This window comes from Hibiscus syriacus, unplaced genomic scaffold, assembly GCF_006381635.1.
Source record: "Hibiscus syriacus cultivar Baekdansim isolate YM2019G1 unplaced genomic scaffold, ASM638163v2 tig00110963_pilon, whole genome shotgun sequence".
Classification (NCBI taxonomy): Eukaryota; Viridiplantae; Streptophyta; class Magnoliopsida; order Malvales; family Malvaceae; genus Hibiscus; species Hibiscus syriacus.
The window spans coordinates 219,277-244,580 of record NW_024062936.1 but is presented as its reverse complement, the minus strand read 5'-3'; the positions used below and the strand labels follow the sequence as shown (position 1 = coordinate 244,580).

The following is a 25,304-nucleotide window of genomic DNA, read 5'->3' as shown; positions in this document are numbered from 1 at the left end:
TACTAATGTTTGTTATTATATTGTTTATAGATTTGGATATTTGAGGCCTTTCCCGCCATGAAGACATATGCAATAAAAACTTCAAATGATATTCCCAGGGCTATTTCCTGGAAGAGGAAACGGACCTTGCAATGGGAAGATTTACTACGGTATACGACAATAAATAATGTAAGTTAACATAAATACTACCATATGTTTATAAACAAGTTATTACTAGTACATGTTTAACTTTGTTTGAGCTTTTATATTGTTAGGAGGCCAACACTCCATTACAGAGGCTGATACCCACAGAAGCTGAGCTTGCCACTGATTGGTGGCAAGCTAGTAAGCGTTTTTTGATGGCACGGATGATGAGCAACCTCCACTTTGGGAGCCATCACCTCACCCAGAGCTATCACCTCACCCAGAGCCATCACCTAATCGACCCGACTATACACCTCCACAACGAGAGCCATCACCTATCCCGTCACATCATCGAGCCTCTTCTCCACCATTACCTCATGATAGGCGACCGACAAAGATGCCACGACTTCTATCTCCCTGTTCTCCACCTCCACGGGATGAGTCAAGGGAGTTACGTGATGAGGTCAATGTCTTGCGTGAGGAGATCGGTACTCTACGCGATAACGATGGTGCATGGCGTGTGGAGGTGTCTACTTTACGTGGTGAGGTTGCCGCTCTACGTGAGATGGTAGTATCGTTGCAGAATGAGGTTCATACTCTACGCAACGAGGTAAGTTTAAGATTTTCCATATTTAACTTGATGATAAATTTACTCGTAATTTCACTTAGATTAATCATTTCACTTAGATTGCTTAGTAAATTTATTCGGTTGCTGCCAATACTGCTAAACTGTTTATTAACACTGTGAAGTTAGTATTTGTCTTTTGTTTTGTCTTTTGGTTGAAAGTAAATTTGTTCGTTTGCTGCCAATTGAAACTATTCTTCTTCTGCAAATTGAAACTTGAATGAATTGCATTACTTCAACCAATAGACAAAGAAAAATACTAAGTTGACAGTGTTGCAAGTTTGAAACATATTTGCCTTTGTTATCTGATGCATTTTGTGAACTATGATAGAATAATGACTTGAGTGAATTCAATGCAAGTTTGAAATATATTTGTCTTTGTTTTCACTGTTTAAAAATCATGTTTGTTTATTTACTGATATTTGTATTTAATTATTTAGCGAACCGATAAGGTGGATGCTTTACGTCGGGTTTTTCTTGCACGACAGAGTTCACGCATCAGACGGCGTGCACGTGCTATTAAGTCTTCGTACACCCCAATAGTGCGAAGACACCGCAAGAAGAATGTGGCATCTTTGCCGGTCGCCTATCATGAGGTGATGGTGGAGAAGAGGCTCGATGATGTGACGGGATAGGTGATGGCTCTCGTTGTAGAGGTGTATAGTCGGGTCGATCAGGTGATGGCTCTAGGTGAGGTGATGGCTCTCGAAGTGGAGGAAGTGGAGGCTGCTCATCATTCATGCCATCAAGAAAACGCTGACTAGCTTGCCACCAATCAGTGGCAAGCTCAGCCTCCATGGGTGTCAGTCTCATTAATGGAGTGTTGGCCTCCTAAAAATATAAAAACTCAAACAAAGTTAAACGTCTACTATTAATAACTTGTTTATATATGATAGTATTTGTGTTAACTTACATTATTTATTGTCGCATATGGTATTAAGTCTTCCCAATCCAACAGACGTTTCCTCTTCCAGGAAATAGCCCTAGGAATATCATTTGAGGTTTTTAATGCATATGTCCGCATGCTGGGGAAAGCCTCGAATATCCAAATCTACAAACAATATAATAACAAACATTAGTAATTGTTAAATAATTAATTATAATTTTGAAAATATTATATAGAAATTCTTACCTCAAAGGCCTAAACAAAGCCTAACAAAGTGTATTTCGACCCATCGCCCCACAAACTTTTGCGGTCATCAAAGGCAGACGACAACTTAGTCCAGGTAGCTTTCCATATATACGAACCCCACGGAAACAGATTCCATGAATTTAGGTCCTCTACCAATAATATTAGCTCCTGAGGAATAGGTTGTCTGGCCTCTCTGCCTAAAAAGCTGGCATACAAAAGTAGTAGAAGGCATACTCGGACAACATCGACGTCATTCATCCGAGTAAAACCATCTTTCTTATTAAACAATTTCTTCATGTCGTCGACGTGTAAGTTCGGCTTCTCTATTGACTCATCAGGAAAAACCCTGGATAACCATGATGGGCGGGTGATATGACGAGTGTACCGGCCTACATCATCGTGTCCGAATCGTAGACCAATTATTAAGCAGAACTCCTTCCGCCCAAAACAAGTATACGCCGGTGGAAAATGAAACCATATCTCTTCCTTACCACGTTGTATACTGTTGGGTAGATCGCTAGTCACGGTCTGAAGCCACAAATGGGTCAAATTAGCATCTCCACCCGGATGCTGTACTCTCAGCCATGGCCCGAAGCAGGTTTCCTCAAACAATTTTCTTTGTGCTGGTGAAAGCTTCGAAGCAATTGTAGTGGCTAGGCTAACTTTATTCCTTAATGTCAATAAAGCCGAAATTTTTTTCTACAAAAACAATAAACATACCAAGTTAGATATACCAAAAACTACATTGTGAAGATATACCAAAAACAATAAACATAAATAGTAGTTTATTCTTGAAACTAAAATTTGCAACACTGTTTTGTCTTTTGGTTGAAATGAAAATCGCAACGAGAGAATGAAAATCGCAACGCGGAAATGACTATCGCAACGAGAGAATCGCAACGCGAAATGAAAATCGCAACGCGAAATGAAAATCGCAATGCGATTTTGGTTTCGCGTTGCGATTTTCATTTCGCCTTGCGATTCTCTCGTTGCGATTTTCATTTCCGCGATGCGATTTTCATTCTCGAAACTATTCTTCTTCTGCATTACTTCAACCAAAAGACAAAACAAAGACAAATACTAACTTCACAGGGTTAAATACTAAATAGTTTAGCAGTATTGACAGCAATCGAATGAATTTAATAAGAAATCTAAGTGAAATGGTTAATCTATTATTGAAATTACTAGTAAACTTATCATCAATTTCAATATGAAAAACCTAAAATAATGCAAAAATTTCAAAATAAAAATAATTAAAAAAACTAACCCTCGGAGGTTGATTTTCTATTTCTGAATGATTGTGAGGGATTTCTGACCGTGAATGGTTGTGAGGGATTTCGCCGGCGATGGGGACGGAAATCTTCGGAGATGGGGACGGATTTCGCCGTAGAGAGTGAGAGATGGAGATGGGACTGAGTGTTGTGATTTTAGGTTTGAGGTTATGAGTTACGATTACTGTGGACGGTTCAGTTTCCGATATATTAAGAAAAAATTTGTGTTTGGAATTTGAAAAAAAAATGCGCGTTAATACGAATGGCGCTATGTAAATCGCATTGCGATAGTCAGATTCGCATTGCGATTTACGTATTCGCATTGCGATTTTCCTAATTCGCATTGCGATTTACTTAATCGCGTTGCGATTTACGTATTCGCATTGCGAATTATGAAAATCGCAACGCGAATACGTAAATCGCAATGCGAATTAGGAAAATTACATTGCGATAGTTAGTATCGCATTGCGATTTACTTATTCGCATTGCGAATTGAGAAAATCGCAACGCGAAATTGGAAAATCGCATTGCGATAGTAATAATCGCGTTGCGAATCTAGAAACTGATTTGCGATAATGGAGATCGCGTTGCGAATTAGCGATCGCATTGCGATTTTGTTGGTCATTTTGACAAATCCGGAAAAAGTTGGTTAAAATCGTATATTATATGGGATTTTTAGTCACTGAAGTTATTTTCTCATTTAAAAAATATATGGACCAATCAGAACACACTATGTCTACTCTTAATTTTTATTTTTTTATCTAAATAAATAAAAATTAATTAATAAAATAAAATAAATAATGTACCGAAATCACTCCCTTTTCTTCATCTCCACCATCAACACCACCCTCATTTTCTTCACCTTCTTTTCCCCACTTCCTAGCACCATAACTCAGTGTTTGATCGGGAGTTCAAGCTGGAGTCCATGATAGTGCGCGGCGAGAATTTTCCGAACACTCATCTTCTTCCTTAATCACCAATATATGTATTCAAACCCTAAAACCCGAAGGAGAAGCAATGAAATTAAATCTGCTCAGAAACATGTCATTTCTTGGTTGCAAATTTCTTCAATCTTCTACTAAATCTAATACTTTCCTCTCACTTCCCAAGAAGCCCTCGTACTTCTCCCTCGCCGCTTTGACTCGCTCTCAACACAGGTTCTACTTCACTAATGGCAGCAACGACGACGATGTTAGTAAGGAAGGTAGCCCAATGTTCAAATTTATGTCTCTGTTTAATTCACCAGGTATTTTAAAGTAGTAATAGTTTCTAGATGTTTTTTTTTGCAGAGTTAAAGATGCAAATAAAGAAGTTTTTCGATGGAGATGACGAGGTTATACCTTCAATCTCCGAAGGGATTCTAAAGAGAAAGTTAACAGGGAAGCATGATGAGAGTGATGATGAATTGACGAGAGAGATTTGTGGTGACTGGAAACATCCTCTAGATAATTATTTTAATTAATAAATTTTAAAATCACATAAACAGTTTTTAAAACTTTTTAAGTAATTATGGATAATTATTAAATTGAATTAAAATATTATAAAATAATTATTATACTTATAATTTTTTATAATTTATCGTAATATTATAAAATAATTATTATACTTTTAAATTTTTATAATTTATTATAATATTATAATGACTTTTTTTATAATAATTTAATAATTTATCATTTTTTAAAAATTCAATGACATCGCAGCATAAATATATATAAAGCACTTTTGAATAAGAGAATATTAAAAGATACTGATATAGAAAACTATATATTGATATAATTAAATTTAAATACTATTATTTAATATAATAAAAAGATCCCATATACAACAGCGAATCTTTGATGTATGTGTATTTTTAGTAAAAAAATTAGAAATTACAGTAAATTACTGCTCAATGTTGGATGTTTTAAATGCGACAATCTTAATATACGGCTAAGGAAAGACATTATTGGAAATGTTATTATTTTTTTAATATTTTCGTTAAAACGTTACATAAAACATTATTTTTCTATCGGAAATATTAATATTGGGCGATACTTAAAACATTATTTTTCTACCGGAAATGTTAATATTGAACGCTACCTAAAATGTTATTTTTTCTACTGAATTTTAAATAACGAAATTAACATTTCCGATAAAAAATAATATTTTAGATAATATTTTATCGAAAATATTAAAATAATAATAATATTTCCTATAATATTTTTTCTTAACCGTATATTAAATTGCAAGTACCTTGCTCCCAATGTTGTAACTCCTTGGAAGTTTTGATTACAGGGAAGTGTGGATTTTGTGATATAGTGGGTGCGTAGCTGTCTTCCCAATCGACATGAACAGTCCGAACTAGCCTAGCCATTATGAAGGGAAGAATGTTGTGGCATACATGTTTGAATTAACCAACCGAAGCTGACAATATTTAGATTATCTCTTCTCTCTCTCTAATGAAGACTTGAACGTGGAGTGTAAATAGCAAGATCAGGCCAGCAACTTGTATCCCCACCACCGCTTCCCTTCTCTATACACCGTGGTATCTCCCTTCAGCCGCTTTGTTGCTATCTTCCACTTTCGGATCTCGATGCGGATTCGGATCCACTCCACGACACGAAGTAATACATGCCTGCAGTTTTCGAGCCTGACCCATTTGGATTCAACCCGTTTAGGAGGTTCCCAAACTGCCCACTCAATGCCAGCAGCCAGCTGAAGCTCCCACCGCTATCCATCATATTCCTTGAAGAGTTTGATTAACTGCGCGTCTGTCCCTCCGCCTGACACTGACCACTTCACTTTCAAATTGAGACTGAGAGGGACCAAACACTGTTTCTCAACGTCTTCTCTCTCTAAGTGGATGTGTTCAGTTTTGGGATTGGCTCAATAATCTTTCCCACTAATTTAGTGACTGATTAAAAACTAATCCCAAAGTTTTCATTAAAATGTATTTTTGAACAGTACCCTTACATTTTCTTATGCCTAGATCCTTTGGGAAATCTTGTTGTCCATTCACCTTTTTATTTTAATTTGTTTAAAATAATTTAATATTTTATGAGTTGGTCTATACAATTAATGTTTCATACAATCTAATTTAAACATTCTTTAATCTCCTTTAAAAGAAAACTTAAAAAAAAAATATCCAAATTATATAACTTATTAATTTTAGATGTCTAAAGAATTTTTTACTCAAAATAAATATTTATGTTTCCAACGTTACTCTTTTAATAATCTATCTTAATAGTTGATAAAAAGATTGTGTTATCTGACACGTGTAAGTATAAAATAATAATTAGTAGCATCGTAATACTAAAGTCACACAAGGGATAACTGATGAGGATGATTGCTGTGGCGGATCACACTACATTCCGAGCAACTCCTTCAACAAATACATAAAGAGAGGGAAACAAAGAACAGAAACAGAAACATAAAAGTAGCTAGTTTCAAATACAAGCCATCCTGAATTCTTTTTCAAGTTTGGTATTTGCAGTAAAATAAAATCAATTGAGAAGAGGCCAAAAAATAGTGCACGCGCGTTATATCTCAAAAAAGAAACTACATGTTTAAGTTCCAAACATGGCAAAAGAATCAATAAAATATTTGATGCACTGCAAGTATCAACAGCTCCTTCCTTCCCACCAAAGATTTTTTTCTGTTAAAAAAAACTACTACATTTTAAGCTTAAACCTAGTGGTAAATATGGAACATCCTTTAGTTTTGTTGTAGGAGAGCTACAATCACAATTTTCCTGCTAACTTCAACCCAACACAAATCTAGAAACGTTACTTCATATTCATTGAAGGGAGGGGGGTAAATAATAATAAAAAAGGACTTTGCCGAAGATGGGTTGCTTCTTCATGGATCTATGACAGCCATTTCTTGACCCGATACTATAGGATGTGCTACGGATTGTAGTGGCACTGCAAATGTGAGAATTAATTTAACCTGCAACTCTGGTTGGCACTTGGCATGGGAAAGGGAAAGAAGCTTTGGTCATCAGCAACTCAAAGTAGTTAACCAAGCAAATACGTTTCTTCTTGGACCATCTTTTATGCATAGTACATATACAAGCTGTTTGCCGCAGCACAAGCAATCGAGTTTTCAGTAGGGTGCCATGCTAGGTGCAGCAACTTCGTCGTGAAATCAAAAGAATTTCCATTCGCGTCAACTCCGGGGGTTTCAGCTCCTGTTATGACATTTGTCAAAATAAAAGCATTTGAGTTTAAGTGAAGCAATTCATTTCACTTCCCTCAGCCATCTGCATTCCAGGTGATACAGCAAGATAGTTCGGAGGTAATAAAATGAAACAAATAAATATGGATTCACTACCTCGTCTGACAACACGTGTTAAACTGCTTAGGGATCTGGAAGGCCTTGAGGGAGTCTGAACTTGTCTTCTGTCAGAACACATGCATGTTTATAACTACCAACATCTTTACAGAAATCATGATTCAAAGTAGTTTTTTTTAATCTTCTACTCTTTGTTTGTGAAATTTTACCTCATTGGATTCTTGCTGGCTTCCAGAGTTGTTGTCTCAGTGCTTCCCGGGGCACAACCAAATACACGGAATAAATTGCTGGGGTAACATGAGAAACATATTACGATACATGGAGGAAGATAGAAACAACAACGGTTAGGGTACAAACATTTGCTCAAACACGAACCTGTAGGAACCTGTTGCCACTCGCAGTCCATCACCACTTAAGCAACACTCAAATTTGTCAAAGATTGAATCATTTTCATACAAATCACACAGCTGAAACAATTATGTAAGGCAATAATAAGCACATGGCACAATCATATATGATTAATTCAATCCACTTCAGAAAATAGAAATCATTGTTGGATCATAAACTTGATCCATTATGGGAGCCTAAACCCAAACCCAAACTAAATTGATGTCATTACTTACATCATTTAATTAAAGATGTCATTGCTTACATCATTTAAGTAATGATGTCATTGCTTACATCATTTAAGTAATGATGTCATTGCTTACATCAATTTAGTTAGGTGAGAGTTAGATATTTGTTGAATTTGTAATGGTTTAAATTAGTTTATTTGTGTGGTGTAGGATTGTTCTTGAGTAGTATAAATACCCCTTCCCATTTTAATTTTAAGCATCAAGAAAAATTAAGAGCTTCTAAGTGAGTGAAGAAGCAAAGTCCTATAAGAGTGAGTTGTAGTTCTTGTTTTTGAGTGGGAGTGCTCTTGTAATATTTCTTTGAGTTTCAATAAAAGTTGTTTGTGTGAGTGTTTTATTTCCAACAAAGTGGCATCAGAGCGAGTAAGAAAGATCGAAGGTCTCGATGAGAGGAATCCGCCGCCGCCATAATTTTCTCAATCTGAGTTCTGACGCACCACCACGCACAGCCGGAAGACTGTTGCCAGAAAATCGAGTTGACTCACCGAGTTGAGCCGAGTTGGAGCCCTTTACCGAGTTGTCCAAGTCCCTCCCAAGGTTTTTTCGGCGTTCCGGATTCATCCGTGCAATTGGATTTTACAAAATCTCATTATATTGAGAGATATGACAAATGGTATGGCACCATTCCAAGTTCCGACACTCAACAACAACAACTACGACAATTGGAGTATCAAAATGAAGGTACTTCTTGGATCACAAGATGTGTGAGATATCATAGAGAAAGGCTATAACGAGATTGTGGATGATGTTGTTTTTGCTACTCTTACACCAGATCAAAAGACAACTTTGAAAGATTCAAGAAAGAGAGACAAGAAGGCTCTCTACCTCATCTATCAAGCATTAGATGATGATGGTTTTGAAAAGATTTCAAGTGCAAGCTCTAGCAAGAAAGCATTGGAGAAACTGCAAACCTCTTACAAAGGATCCGAGCAACTGAAGAAGGTTCGTCTCCAAACATTAAGAGGTGAATTTGAATCCTTACACATGAAAGCATCTGAGTCTATTTCAGATTATTTCTCGAGAGTAGTAGCTGTTTCTAATCAATTAAAAAGAAATAGTGAAAAGTTAGAAGTTGTGAGGATAATAGAGAAGATACTTCGTTCGTTGGATCCCAAATTTGAGCACATCGTCGTGACGATTGAAGAAACTAAAGACTTGGAAGAAATGAGGATCGAGCAGCTCCAAGGATCATTACAAGCATACGAAGAGAAGCATAAGAAGCATGAGTTTACTGAGCAACTCCTCAAGCTGCAACTCAAGGATATGCATGAGAGCCAACGCAATGATAGAAACCAACGTGGCCAAGGCAGAGGTAGAGGTCATGGACGAGGTGGAAGTCAAGGTCGTGGACGAGGCTGGAATTACAACAACAACAATTCCAACAACAACTATGAGAAAGGAGAAAGCTCAACACGAGGCCGTGGAAGAATCAATCCGAACTCAAGGCATGACAAATCTCAAGTTCGATGTTATAATTGTCAGAAGTTTGGGCATTATGCTTCAGAATGTAGAGCTCCCAACAAAAAAATTGAGGAAAAGGCCAATTACGTGGAGGAAAAGACAGATGGCAAAGAAACTCTTATTCTAGCACGAAAGGAAAATGATGGTGGCCAAGCAAATTCCTGGTATCTTGACAGTGGTGCAAGCAATTACATATGTGGAAGGAAAGGCATGTTCGTGGAGCTAGACGAGTTAGTAAGCGGAAATGTTTCGTTTGGAGATGATTCCACAATAGCAGTGAAAGGGAGAGGTAACATTCTTATCCGTTTGAAAGATGGGAGGCATCAATTTATTTCAAATGTCTACTATGTGCCCAATATGAAAAGTAACATCTTAAGTTTAGGGCAACTAGTAGAGAAAGGTTATGATATTCACATGAATAATTATAAGAGAAAATAACCTCAGTGACCAAAAATCCCAAATAATATACGATTTTGACCAACTTTTTTTGGATTTGCGAAAATGACCAAAAAAATCGCAATGCGATCTCTAATTCGCATTGCGATCTCCACTATCGCAAATTCGCGTTGCATTTCGCGTTGCGATAATTGAAAATCACGTTGCGATAGTTGAAAATCGCGTTGCGATAGTCTACAGTTGTTGTTGCGATTTTCCAAATTCGTTGCGAAAATTCGTTGTGATAGTTAAAAAAAAGATTTTGTTTCTTAAGAATTTTCTCTAAAAAGATAGTATCCGCGCGGACGTGTCGAAGACACGTATTACCACGACCACGACCCGACCCGACACGAGACGGACGGCGGCGGCGCGCAAGAGTCCCCCTTGTTCTCTATCACTCAACAAGGAAGTGGGAAAGTCAAGCCTTAAATACCATTCCCAATAGTGTTTCCAATACTATGTGGGATTGGGCATTACCAACACTTGTTTCCAATACAATGTGATTATTCAGGAAACAATTAACAATCATGCACCTTAAAACAACTGAATCAGCAACCAATTGCATTAGTATTATACGATTAAATATGTCATAATTAAAAGTCAATCTACAATCAATCGCGATTATTGCAATTTTAAGCAAAACATTAAAATATAATATCACTATTTAAGGCTCAATCCCACATAGTATTGGGAACAAGTGTTAGTAATGCTCAAATCCCACATAGTATTGGAAACACTATTGGGAATGGTATTTAAGGCTTGGCTTTCCCACTTCCTTGTTTAGTGGTAGAGAACAAGGGGGACTCTCGCGCGCCGCCGCCGCCTGTCTCGTCTCGTCTCGGGTCGTGGTCGTGATAATACGTGTCTTCGACACGTCCGCGCGAATACTATCTTTTTAGAGAAAATTTTTAAGAAACAAAATCTTTTTTTTTAACTATCGCAACGAATTTGGAAAATCGCAACGACAACTGTAGACTATCACAACGAATTTGGAATATCGCAACGACATTGTAGATTATCGCAACGCGAAATGGAAAATCGCAACGCGAAATGGAAAATCGCAACGCGATTTTCAACTATCGCAACGCGAAATGCAACGCGAATTTGCGATAGTGGAGATCGCAATGCGAATTAAAGATCACATTGCGATTTTGTTGGTCATTTTCGCAAATCTAAAAAAAGTTGGTCAAAATCGTATATTATCTGGGATTTTTAGTCACTGAGGTTATTTTCTCTAATTATAATCTTTCTATAAAAGATGATAAGAATAACTTCATTGCTAAAGTGCCGATGTCAAAGAATAGAATGTTCTTGATCAACATACAAAATGATGTTGCAAAGTGCCTGAAAGCTTGCTATAAAGATGCATCATGGCTTTGGCATATTCGATTTGGGCATCTCAATTTTGGAGGTCTAGAGCTGCTATCTAAGAAGGAGATGGTGAAGGGACTACCTCGCATCAACCATCCTAACCAGCTTTGTGAAGGGTGTCTAGCTGGGAAATAATTCAGGAAAAGCTTTCCAAAGGAGTCAGAGACAAGAGCCAAGAAGCCACTCGAGCTCATCCATACCCATGTGTGTGGACCGATCAAGCCGAGCTCTCTCGGTAACAGTAACTATTTTCTTCTCTTCATTAATGATTTTTCAAGAAAAACCTGGGTATATTTCTTGAAACAGAAGTCAGAAGTTTTTGAAGTCTTCAAGAAGTTCAAAGCAGCAGTGGAGAGAGAAAGCGGTAGAAAGATCAAAGCCATGAGATCTGATCGAGGTGGAGAATTTACTTCCAGGGAGTTTCAAGAGTTCTGTGAAGAAAATAGAATTCGTCGACCAATGACAGTTCCTAGATCCCCCCAGCAAAATAGTGTGGCAAAAAGAAAGAACAGAACAATCCTCGACATGGCACGAAGCATGCTCAAAAGCAAGAAACTACCTAAGGAATTTTGGGCGGAGGCAGTAGCGTGTGCAGTCTACTTGATAAACCGATCTCTAACAAGAAGTGTATGGGGAAAGACACCGCAAGAAGCATGGAGTGGAAGAAAGTCTGGCATTTCCCATTTGAGAACCTTTGGAAGTATAGCCCATGTTCACGTACCAGACGAGAGAAGAACGAAGCTTGATGATAAAAGCGAGAGTTTTATCTTCATTGGCTATGATGCTAATTCGAAGGGCTACAAGTTGTACAATCCAAACAATAAGAAGTTTGTGATTAGTCGAGATGTGGTCTTCAACGAAGAAGGAGAATGGGATTTTAACTCTCATACAGATGACTTCAATTTCTTTTTTCAGTTTGAAGAAGATGAGCAGACAATGAGGGAACAACTAGATGAATCTCAACAAGAGCTTGCAACTCCACCCACTTCACCAACATCAACCACTCAAGGAGACTCATCACCTTCGTCATCGTCAAGTGGGAGTCAAAGTGAAAGAGTTGTGCAACGCACAAGAAGCCTTAGAGATCTCTATGAGGTAACTGAACGACAAGATAATCTTACATTATTTTGTCTGTTTGCCGATTGTGAACCAGTGAGCTTTCAAGAAGCGGTACAAGAAAATAAATGGAGAGATGCGATGGATGAAGAAATCAAGGCCATCGAGAAGAATGACACATGGGAACTTACCTCACTTCCCAAGGGACATAAGGCGATAGGTGTCAAATGGGTGTACAAAACAAAGCAAAACGCCAAAGGAGGGATTGAAAGGCACAAGGTGAGGCTAGTTGCTAAAGGCTATAGTCAAAAGGCTGGAATTGACTATGATGAGGTATTTTCTCCTGTTGCTCGATTGGAGACTATTAGACTAATCATTTCTTTGGCAGCTCAAAACAAGTGGAAGATACAACAGATGGATGTAAAGTCTGCCTTCCTAAATGGAGTTCTTGAAGAGGAAGTTTACATTCAGCAACCATCAGGCTATGAAGTCAAAGGGCACGAAGACAAGGTGTTGAAGTTGAAGAAGGCTCTTTACGGGCAAAAACAAGCACCAAGGGCATGGAATAGCCGAATCGACAAGTACATCCAAGAGAATGGCTTCAACAAATGCCCCTACGAGCATGCTCTATATATCAAGATCAAAGATGAAGATATTTTGATCGTGTGTCTCTATGTGGACAATTTGATCTTCACCGGAAGCAACCCAAGCATGTTTAATGAATTCAAGGATGTGATGATGAAAGAATTCGAGATGACAGACATGGGGCTCATGGCGTACTACATTGGCATTGAAGTTAAGCAACAAAATGATGGAATTTTCATTTCACAGGAAAGCTATGCAAAGGAGATACTGAAGTAGTTCAAGATGGAGAACTGTAAGCCAATAAGTACACCGGCAAAATACGAGATCAAGATGACCAACCATGAAGAAGGCGAAAGTGTAGATCCAACATTATTCAAAAGTTTGGTAGGAATTCTACGCTATCTAACTTGCACGAGACCCGATATTCTTCACGCAGTTGGATTGGTTAGTCGCTACATGGAATCTCCAACAACCACCCATTTTAAAGACGCAAAGAGAATTCTTCGTTATCTGAAAGGTACAATTGACTTTGGCTTGTTCTATTCAGTTTCTAATGATTACAAGCTTGTTGGATATAGCGACAGTGATTGGGGTGGAGACATAGATAATCGAAGGAGCACTACTGGATTCGTATTTTTCATGGGAGATATTGTGTTCACATGGATGTCAAAGAAACAACCGATTGTCACATTGTTCACTTGTGAAGCGGAATATGTTGCTGCTACCTCATGCGTTTGTCATGCAATTGGCTTAGAAATCTATTGAAGGAGATAGGTTTGATACAAGAAGAGCCTACCAAGGTTTGTGTCGACAACAAGTCAGCCATTGCCTTAGCTAAGAATCCAGTATTCCATGATTGAAGCAAGCACATTGATATTCGCTACCACTATATAAGGGAGTGTGTTGCAAGAAAAGATGTGGAAGTTGAATACGTGAAGTCACAAGATCAAGTTGTTGATATTTTTACCAAGCCACTGACCAACGAATATTTCTTAAGATTAAGGAACCTACTAGGGGTCATGAGATCAAGTTTAAGGGGGGTGTTGGATCATAAACTTGATCCATTATGGGAGCCTAAACCCAAACCCAAACTAAATTGATGTCATTACTTACATCATTTAATTAAAGATGTCATTGCTTACATCATTTAAGTAATGATGTCATTGCTTACATCAATTTAGTTAGGTGAGAGTTAGATATTTGTTGAATTTGTAATGATTTAAATTAGTTTATTTGTATGGTGTAGGATTGTTCTTGAGTAGTATAAATACCCCTTCCCATTTTAGTTTTAAGCATAAAGAAAAATTAAGAGCTTCTAAGTGAGTGAAGAAGCAAAGTCCTATAAGAGTAAGTTGTAGTTCTTGTTTTTGAGTGAGAGTGCTCTTTTAATATTTGTTTGAGTTTCAATAAAAGTTGTTTGTGTGAGTGTTTTATTTCCAACAATCATTCCTTTGGTCTTAAATATTCATGAACTTGGAAAGATGCAACAGGACCTGAATCCATATTGAGGTCCCATAACTGACAACCAAGCGATATACAATCATGTGAAATGACAGGTCCTAAGATCCCCCTCTTTAAAGAAGGGAACTTCATACATATATAATATCAAGAACATGTCAACAATTTATCGATTTTAAATTACCATTTAAAATCTTACTGCATAAGACAAGTAGTGTAACACCCCAAACCAATGCGGGTAGCCCGATCCGATTCGGGAAGTCACATTAGGGCCACCGGAGCGACCCACCGTAAAAATAGCGGAAATTTTAAAACTTTTTATCAGAACATGTAAACTTATAAAATCATTTATCACTATTTAAAAATAAAACAGATTTCCAAACTCGTATATAAATCAAAATACAATTACATGCCCCCTAATCACAAGTACCATACTCTGCAACCATGCCGGAAGAACTCCCTTACTGAAGTCGATAGATACACTGGTACAATTGTTTTAACCTGAAAAGGTGAGTAATAGAGTGAGCTTTGGAAAGCTCAGTAATACAGAACTACCAGATGATGCTACATGACATGTAGATAAATGGAAAACCATATAATTTCCTTATTGAATCATACGTATACCAGCTTGCAGAATAATTTGGGGTTCCATTAAAAGTTCATCGAGTAGAAGCCATGAATCTCAGTTCATAAGAAACCTTTCAAAGTATGACATTTTTAGGAGATCGAATAGGATGTCTAGTGTGTTCCAACAGTATAATAAAATCATAATAGGTACAAATCATAGTCCAGTAAATCTCACAATTTCGTAAAAGAGTTTAACTTTTGAAAATCATAGTTTAAACCCTTTTCTGGTACACCATCAGTAGTTCCCAAAAATTATTTTCCATATAGCTTACTTTATGCACATAGCAAAAAGAAAGCCGACTTAAGGATAGGCTATGAAGCTTGTATCCTTAAGCCCAAGTCAATAAGTCCATATAGCTTACCCTAAGCACACAACAAAGGAAAGCCGACCTAATGAAACATCTTGGGGCCCTCAAGAGTCACATTAGGCCCAGTTAGCTTGATCAGAGCTATTCCATCGTAATTCAATTCCAAAAATTCAATTGCACCGTGACATAAATTCCATAAATCCAAAAACATGGTAATCATATACCATTTCAAAACAAAAATTAGATAGCAGCCATATTCCATAAATTGTCACATTAAATTGGTGCATCCATAAAACAATAACCAATGAATTCGGTGTACCACATATTAAAACCAATAAAACAGTTCAGTAATAAGTAGGGAACACACTAGAGAATCCAAGTATTTCCAGAGGCCATTGTAGTTATCATTTTGGATAACATGAAACTTATGAAATTTGAACGAATTCCTGGAACAAGGTCCTATTGAGGAGAATCGATTACTAACCGATCTAGCCAGACATTTAATGTTGATACATTAGAATCCCACTATATTTTCGTGTGCTTTAGGAAAACGTTCAGGAACCTTTATACATAATAATTCTAAATTCAGATTTACTGCGAGTGATTCCATTACCCAAACAATCAGGGGTATTCAGGAATATACTTTAAATTCATAGGATTTCAGCCCAATTGAACCAAATGAGATATTCAGAATCTTTTCCATCTGCGTTACTTGTTTTTTTTTTCAAACATGACCAAAGTGATTTTAGATGAAATATAGAATCGAAGATTCAAGTCATTTACAATCTACGACTATCGATCATATTATCAAACAACTCGAGTTACACAACTCTCAAACTGATGCATGTCAACAAGTCAATTCATTATCCTTCCAGTGTATTCACTCTTTAATACCATAGTGCAGATCCATAGATCATCCCCATAATCATCACTGAATAAATCTTCCAACGGTCTTTATTTCATTTCCACGTTTCAACAATATCAGGAAATACTGACGTACTTGATCCATGGATCATAACCCATAATGACAATCCATCATGTAAGTTCAACAGTGTTTCCAAACTCATCAAATCACCTATTTAATCCTTAGTCATTGATGTTACTTAGTTCGTTTGGTAAGCAAGTCTATCCCGATTACTTTAAAGTTTCAAGAATAATTCAGACGTTTCTGAATTTCAAATACACGTTGTACTTCATTTCATTTCAATTTATTCATATAATAAAGTCATTCTGGTATTCGTGTTGTTTTGACTAACGACTACCCACTTATTAGTACTGTATGCGCTCTAGAGTTGAGCTGCGCCAAGTACTTCCAGAATTATCATCGATCCAAATTTGAGAAGATGAACAAACATTCAAGTGATACTTATATCATTCAGGTAATGATATAGTACTAACGTTGGTTAATCACTTAAGTTGCGTTCCACAACTTTTACTGGTAGCACAACATCCATCTTTATTTGGATTTCTTAATTAATCCAAGACATTTACTTATTCTAGGTCATAAGGGCATTTTGGTCATTTTGGTGCTTAACATTTTTTCTATTCATTTCAAAGCTTGAGTATATCCATTCATTCCTGAGCTTGGTGACATTCTTGAGTCATTTCCATTCCAGGGGTAATTTGGTCATTTTATAATTCTAGAATATTTCAATCATTTCCTTCCATCCGATCTTATTATTTAATTCAATCCTATCATTTACTTCAGTCCTTTCGAACAATTCTGTCAGCAGAATACCTCCGATAAATTACTCTTCAAGTATTTACTCCTTATTCGAATATTTTCGGGTCAAGTGTCTTCTCAGATTTTACAAACGGAATATTATAAATTTTTCTGTACAAAGACAGGATCTTAACAATTAAATTCGTACTTAATCGAGTTAAGTACAAATCCTCAAAGTACTCTCTCATTCAGGGTCAATTTAGACTATTTTATCTCTCAAGGGCATTTTCATAATTTCTTAACCAGATAAATTTCAATATTAGCTCTTAACGAAAATAATTATAATTTAGAGATCCTATGATCAATTGCTTTCCCGAACATTCTTTGATTTTGAAATGATTCCTTCACAAACTCTCATAGGATTAAAACCGGTTATCCATAATTTCCAAATAAAACTAACATTTCTTATGCATATCAGTAGTTATATCGGATCAATATGTCTTTTCAGAGTTATTAACCAACTTCCTGTGGCAATTCTTATCATTTTCCAACATAAGGGTAATTTCGTAATTTTACCATATCGGAGTATTCTCATAAATTTTTCATCCAAGTATCTTTAACATTTAACCCTTGATGATATAAAATATAAGTTACAAATCCAGAGCTGATTTCTTTATCACCAATCACAAACTTGTAATTTAATTCTAACAATTATCAATCTCTTATCTTAGTCATTCGATCTGTATTCAGTTATAGAATTTCTACCACATTCATATCGAGTGAATAAATTATTCAACTCCACAAAAGTGACCAATATTATCTTATTCATGCATTTACCAATATCAACATGTTCCATAAAGCATAAAGAGGTAGTAAAGTATTACCTCGATTTTTCGTGCCATATCGATCGACCATTTAAATTCCATTTGAACGCCCTCGATCTTTAATTTAACTTCCAATATTTTCCTCACGATCCAGGCCATCAAAATTATTAACTCGTATCCAAATAATTTCCCTCGCCATAAAGATAGCTTATTAGCATTTAAATAATCATTTGGAAACCCAATTTGTATAATAGAATACTTGTGGGTTACTTTAATAATTAATCACTAAAATTAGAGACTGGACCAAAATAATTTACACTATTGGGCCGTAAACAAAAACTAATGAAAATTAGGAGACAAGGACAAGTTCTTACCATATGCTTCTTCGAAATTCCAAGCTGTAGGTGGAAATCAAATAAATTTGGCCCCACATTTGACATTGGAGATTGATAATGATTTGAATAGCCATGTGTTTGCAATGAATAAACAAAATGATAATGGAATGGTCTCCACGGCAAATGCAACAATTGAAAATGCACTGGACCCCACGACAATTTCAGCACCGAAAGTAATTGATAATTCATTGGCCCCCACGGCAATTGCAGGACCGAAAGTCACATTGGACTTTCCTTTGTTCGAGTGATTGCATCGTCCACCTCTTTTATCACTTCCTTCTCGATGTCCTTCAACTCTTTCTCAGAAGCTAGGTTATGGGATAATATCAACTTCCTAATTCTTTCAATTGGATCACGCTCATGCCTAACACCACTAATCTCATCACGTGTTATATAGGTACTTCCAAGATCAAACATGGAGCGACCATGATACCTACAAGTGTGTGTCCATTTCAAGAATTATTGGTCCACTCTTCAAGGCATGTTCTTTAGCAAACTTGCAAGCTTGCTTCACAGCGAGGGCATACATACCATCCACCTTCAAACCATGAACAAAATCCACACGTTTGTAATACGCTGGACTCTTCGCGGCTTTCCACTCGACTGGCCCCTTTAGCTTTGAAACGGAAACTTCCAGCAGGGTGTTACCACGGCCCATGAATGTGCAGTGATCACAATAGGTGGTTAAAACATAAGGTATCCATAAACAATTATCAAAAACAAGTTCCCAAGGGCCGTGGTGGTGTAGGTAAGAACCCATAGGTCTGTTCATACATTTACTTGGCTGAAACTGGAGGTTTGAATATGAGGTACGACAGATTTTTTTTAAGGTGGATATTCGTCGGAAACAAGATCGGTCAGAGATGAACATCCTGCGATGAAACGTGCATTCGATGAAGAAGAAGAGAGACATGGAGGAGGAGGAGGAAGAAGAGAGATATGGAGGAGGAAGATGAGAAGGAGCAATAAACGTTGTAGAGCCATTTTCTTTCTTTTGCCAACTAATTAAGCTGTGAATCAACAAGTAGGAAATAAAATAAAGTTTCCTCTAAGCTGGAAAACGATAGATTCAATGGTGGCAATGCATTATCCTTAATTTATTCTCATCTCACCCAACAATTTGTCCACTTCTACCTACTCTATCATCCTCATTCATAATTTTTTTAATTAATTTACCCCATAATTGGGGTGTGACAATTCTCCCCCTCCTTAAAAGAATTTCGTCCTCGAAATTCATTCATGTCGCATAATTGCAGAAATGAAACTTCCAACAGTTCTTTCATATCTTTAAGTAGCTTTTACAAAAGTACGGATCCTCCACAAATTCTTAACAAGTTGAGTATACCTTCTTTTCAAAACTCTCTCTCATTCCAATAAAAGAATCCGAACGAAAATTTCTTTGAGTAATCAATTCAGTCTTTGTCATGAGAATAGGCTCATAGAGCAGTAGCATAGCCAAATTTCATTTCCGGAGTCGATTCAAAATTTCTCAGGTAATTAACTTTCACATGGCTCGTGAGGTACTTTACGTCATTTAGACATATGTTACTGGTATTCCTTTTTGTACAAGTATAGCCTTAACGGATAGAAACTTCGGTTTACTCGATACAGATAGGGACTCAGCCCTGGAGTTCCGGCTCAGAGAGGTACGATTGCAGTCTAGGGATATGTACTGATCAGACATATTTTGGCATTCGACCGGCCGGTCTATCTTGAAAAATTTTGAATCAAAACATAGCTCTGATACCACTAAATGTAACACCCCAAACCAATGCGGGTAGCCCGATCCGATTCGGGAAGTCACATTAGGGCCACCGGAGCGACCCACCGTAAAAATAGCGGAAATTTTAAAACTTTTTATCAGAACATGTAAACTTATAAAATCATTTATCACTATTTAAAAATAAAACAGATTTCCAAACTCGTATATAAATCAAAATACAATTACATGCCCCCTAATCACAAGTACCATACTCTGCAACCATGCCGGAAGAACTCCCTTACTGAAGTCGATAGATACACTGGTACAATTGTTTTAACCTGAAAAGGTGAGTAATAGAGTGAGCTTTGGAAAGCTCAGTAATACAGAACTACCAGATGATGCTACATGACATGTAGATAAATGGAAAACCATATAATTTCCTTATTGAATCATACGTATACCAGCTTGCAGAATAATTTGGGGTTCCATTAAAAGTTCATCGAGTAGAAGCCATGAATCTCAGTTCATAAGAAACCTTTCAAAGTATGACATTTTTAGGAGATCGAATAGGATGTCTAGTGTGTTCCAACAGTATAATAAAATCATAATAGGTACAAATCATAGTCCAGTAAATCTCACAATTTCGTAAAAGAGTTTAACTTTTGAAAATCATAGTTTAAACCCTTTTCTGGTACACCATCAGTAGTTCCCAAAAATTATTTTCCATATAGCTTACTTTATGCACATAGCAAAAAGAAAGCCGACTTAAGGATAGGCTATGAAGCTTGTATCCTTAAGCCCAAGTCAATAAGTCCATATAGCTTACCCTAAGCACACAACAAAGGAAAGCCGACCTAATGAAACATCTTGGGGCCCTCAAGAGTCACATTAGGCCCAGTTAGCTTGATCAGAGCTATTCCATCGTAATTCAATTCCAAAAATTCAATTGCACCGTGACATAAATTCCATAAATCCAAAAACATGGTAATCATATACCATTTCAAAACAAAATTAGATAGCAGCCATATTCCATAAATTGTCACATTAAATTGGTGCATCCATAAAACAATAACCAATGAATTCGGTGTACCACATATTAAAACCAATAAAACAGTTCAGTAATAAGTAGGGAACACACTAGAGAATCCAAGTATTTCCAGAGGCCATTGTAGTTATCATTTTGGATAACATGAAACTTATGAAATTTGAACGAATTCCTGGAACAAGGTCCTATTGAGGAGAATCGATTACTAACCGATCTAGCCAGACATTTAATGTTGATACATTAGAATCCCACTATATTTTCGTGTGCTTTAGGAAAACGTTCAGGAACCTTTATACATAATAATTCTAAATTCAGATTTACTGCGAGTGATTCCATTACCCAAACAATCAGGGGTATTCAGGAATATACTTTAAATTCATAGGATTTCAGCCCAATTGAACCAAATGAGATATTCAGAATCTTTTCCATCTGCGTTACTTGTTTTTTTTTCAAACATGACCAAAGTGATTTTAGATGAAATATAGAATCGAAGATTCAAGTCATTTACAATCTACGACTATCGATCATATTATCAAACAACTCGAGTTACACAACTCTCAAACTGATGCATGTCAACAAGTCAATTCATTATCCTTCCAGTGTATTCACTCTTTAATACCATAGTGCAGATCCATAGATCATCCCCATAATCATCACTGAATAAATCTTCCAACGGTCTTTATTTCATTTCCACGTTTCAACAATATCAGGAAATACTGACGTACTTGATCCATGGATCATAACCCATAATGACAATCCATCATGTAAGTTCAACAGTGTTTCCAAACTCATCAAATCACCTATTTAATCCTTAGTCATTGATGTTACTTAGTTCGTTTGGTAAGCAAGTCTATCCCGATTACTTTAAAGTTTCAAGAATAATTCAGACGTTTCTGAATTTCAAATACACGTTGTACTTCATTTCATTTCAATTTATTCATATAATAAAGTCATTCTGGTATTCGTGTTGTTTTGACTAACGACTACCCACTTATTAGTACTGTATGCGCTCTAGAGTTGAGCTGCGCCAAGTACTTCCAGAATTATCATCGATCCAAATTTGAGAAGATGAACAAACATTCAAGTGATACTTATATCATTCAGGTAATGATATAGTACTAACGTTGGTTAATCACTTAAGTTGCGTTCCACAACTTTTACTGGTAGCACAACATCCATCTTTATTTGGATTTCTTAATTAATCCAAGACATTTACTTATTCTAGGTCATAAGGGCATTTTGGTCATTTTGGTGCTTAACATTTTTTCTATTCATTTCAAAGCTTGAGTATATCCATTCATTCCTGAGCTTGGTGACATTCTTGAGTCATTTCCATTCCAGGGGTAATTTGGTCATTTTATAATTCTAGAATATTTCAATCATTTCCTTCCATCCGATCTTATTATTTAATTCAATCCTATCATTTACTTCAGTCCTTTCGAACAATTCTGTCAGCAGAATACCTCCGATAAATTACTCTTCAAGTATTTACTCCTTATTCGAATATTTTCGGGTCAAGTGTCTTCTCAGATTTTACAAACGGAATATTATAAATTTTTCTGTACAAAGACAGGATCTTAACAATTAAATTCGTACTTAATCGAGTTAAGTACAAATCCTCAAAGTACTCTCTCATTCAGGGTCAATTTAGACTATTTTATCTCTCAAGGGCATTTTCATAATTTCTTAACCAGATAAATTTCAATATTAGCTCTTAACGAAAATAATTATAATTTAGAGATCCTATGATCAATTGCTTTCCCGAACATTCTTTGATTTTGAAATGATTCCTTCACAAACTCTCATAGGATTAAAACCGGTTATCCATAATTTCCAAATAAAACTAACATTTCTTATGCATATCAGTAGTTATATCGGATCAATATGTCTTTTCAGAGTTATTAACCAACTTCCTGTGGCAATTCTTATCATTTTCCAACATAAGGGTAATTTCGTAATTTTACCATATCGGAGTATTCTCATAAATTTTTCATCCAAGTATCTTTAACATTTAACCCTTGATGATATAAAATATAAGTTACAAATCCAGAGCTGATTTCTTTATCACCAATCACAAACTTGTAATTTAATTCTAACAATTATCAATCTCTTATCTTAGTCATTCGATCTGTATTCAGTTATAGAATTTCTACCACATTCATATCGAGTGAATAAATTATTCAACTCCACAAAAGTGACCAATATTATCTTATTCATGCATTTACCAATATCAACATGTTCCATAAAGCATAAAGAGGTAGTAAAGTATTACCTCGATTTTTCGTGCCATATCGATCGACCATTTAAATTCCATTTGAACGCCCTCGATCTTTAATTTAACTTCCAATATTTTCCTCACGATCCAGGCCATCAAAATTATTAACTCGTATCCAAATAATTTCCCTCGCCATAAAGATAGCTTATTAGCATTTAAATAATCATTTGGAAACCCAATTTGTATAATAGAATACTTGTGGGTTACTTTAATAATTAATCACTAAAATTAGAGACTGGACCAAAATAATTTACACTATTGGGCCGTAAACAAAAACTAATGAAAATTAGGAGACAAGGACAAGTTCTTACCATATGCTTCTTCGAAATTCCAAGCTGTAGGTGGAAATCAAATAAATTTGGCCCCACATTTGACATTGGAGATTGATAATGATTTGAATAGCCATGTGTTTGCAATGAATAAACAAAATGATAATGGAATGGTCTCCACGGCAAATGCAACAATTGAAAATGCACTGGACCCCACGACAATTTCAGCACCGAAAGTAATTGATAATTCATTGGCCCCCACGGCAATTGCAGGACCGAAAGTCACATTGGACTTTCCTTTGTTCGAGTGATTGCATCGTCCACCTCTTTTATCACTTCCTTCTCGATGTCCTTCAACTCTTTCTCAGAAGCTAGGTTATGGGATAATATCAACTTCCTAATTCTTTCAATTGGATCACGCTCATGCCTAACACCACTAATCTCATCACGTGTTATATAGGTACTTCCAAGATCAAACATGGAGCGACCATGATACCTACAAGTGTGTGTCCATTTCAAGAATTATTGGTCCACTCTTCAAGGCATGTTCTTTAGCAAACTTGCAAGCTTGCTTCACAGCGAGGGCATACATACCATCCACCTTCAAACCATGAACAAAATCCACACGTTTGTAATACGCTGGACTCTTCGCGGCTTTCCACTCGACTGGCCCCTTTAGCTTTGAAACGGAAACTTCCAGCAGGGTGTTACCACGGCCCATGAATGTGCAGTGATCACAATAGGTGGTTAAAACATAAGGTATCCATAAACAATTATCAAAAACAAGTTCCCAAGGGCCGTGGTGGTGTAGGTAAGAACCCATAGGTCTGTTCATACATTTACTTGGCTGAAACTGGAGGTTTGAATATGAGGTACGACGGATTTTTTTAAGGTGGATATTCGTCGGAAACAAGATCGGTCAGAGATGAACATCCTGCGATGAAACGTGCATTCGATGAAGAAGAAGAGAGACATGGAGGAGGAGGAGGAAGAAGAGAGATATGGAGGAGGAAGATGAGAAGGAGCAATAAACGTTGTAGAGCCATTTTCTTTCTTTTGCCAACTAATTAAGCTGTGAATCAACAAGTAGGAAATAAAATAAAGTTTCCTCTAAGCTGGAAAACGATAGATTCAATGGTGGCAATGCATTATCCTTAATTTATTCTCATCTCACCCAACAATTTGTCCACTTCTACCTACTCTATCATCCTCATTCATAATTTTTTTAATTAATTTACCCCATAATTGGGGTGTGACAAGTAGGAACTGTTAAGGGTGAGCAAAAATCGACTCGAGTAAAAAAATAGAATTTTTCGACTAAAAAAAACTCAACTTGAATTGACTTCGAGTTGTAATTTCATAAACTCGACTCGACTCTAAAAAAATTCAAATTCAAATCGAGTTGTAAAATGAAACTCGAATAACTCAAAAATTTTAGTAATTAGTGGATTTATTTTCAAGTTTGAGTAGAGTCATTGGACTTTGTATGATATATGTATATCACATATGGAAAAAAATATGAAAAAATATATTTGTCTTGTATATATGGTTATATAAAGTCACTTAAATTTGAATCAAATAATATTATAATATTATAAATATTTACAATTAAATTTAAATGGAAACTCGAAAAATCGACTCGACTCAACTCAACTCGAAAAAATTTCAAGTCAAATCCGAGTTGTAAAATAGGACTCATCAACTCAAATAATTCGAAATTTTTCGACTTGAGTCGATCGAACACTCATCGTAGGAACTGTGGTGAAATTCAA

General features: G+C 36.3%; 1 pseudogene; it reads right to left on the bottom strand.

The window, feature by feature from the left end:
• Positions 1-7,146: 7,146 nt before the first annotated feature.
• LOC120148605 overlaps positions 7,147-25,304 on the bottom strand; it is a 39,570-nt pseudogene continuing 21,412 nt past the window's right edge.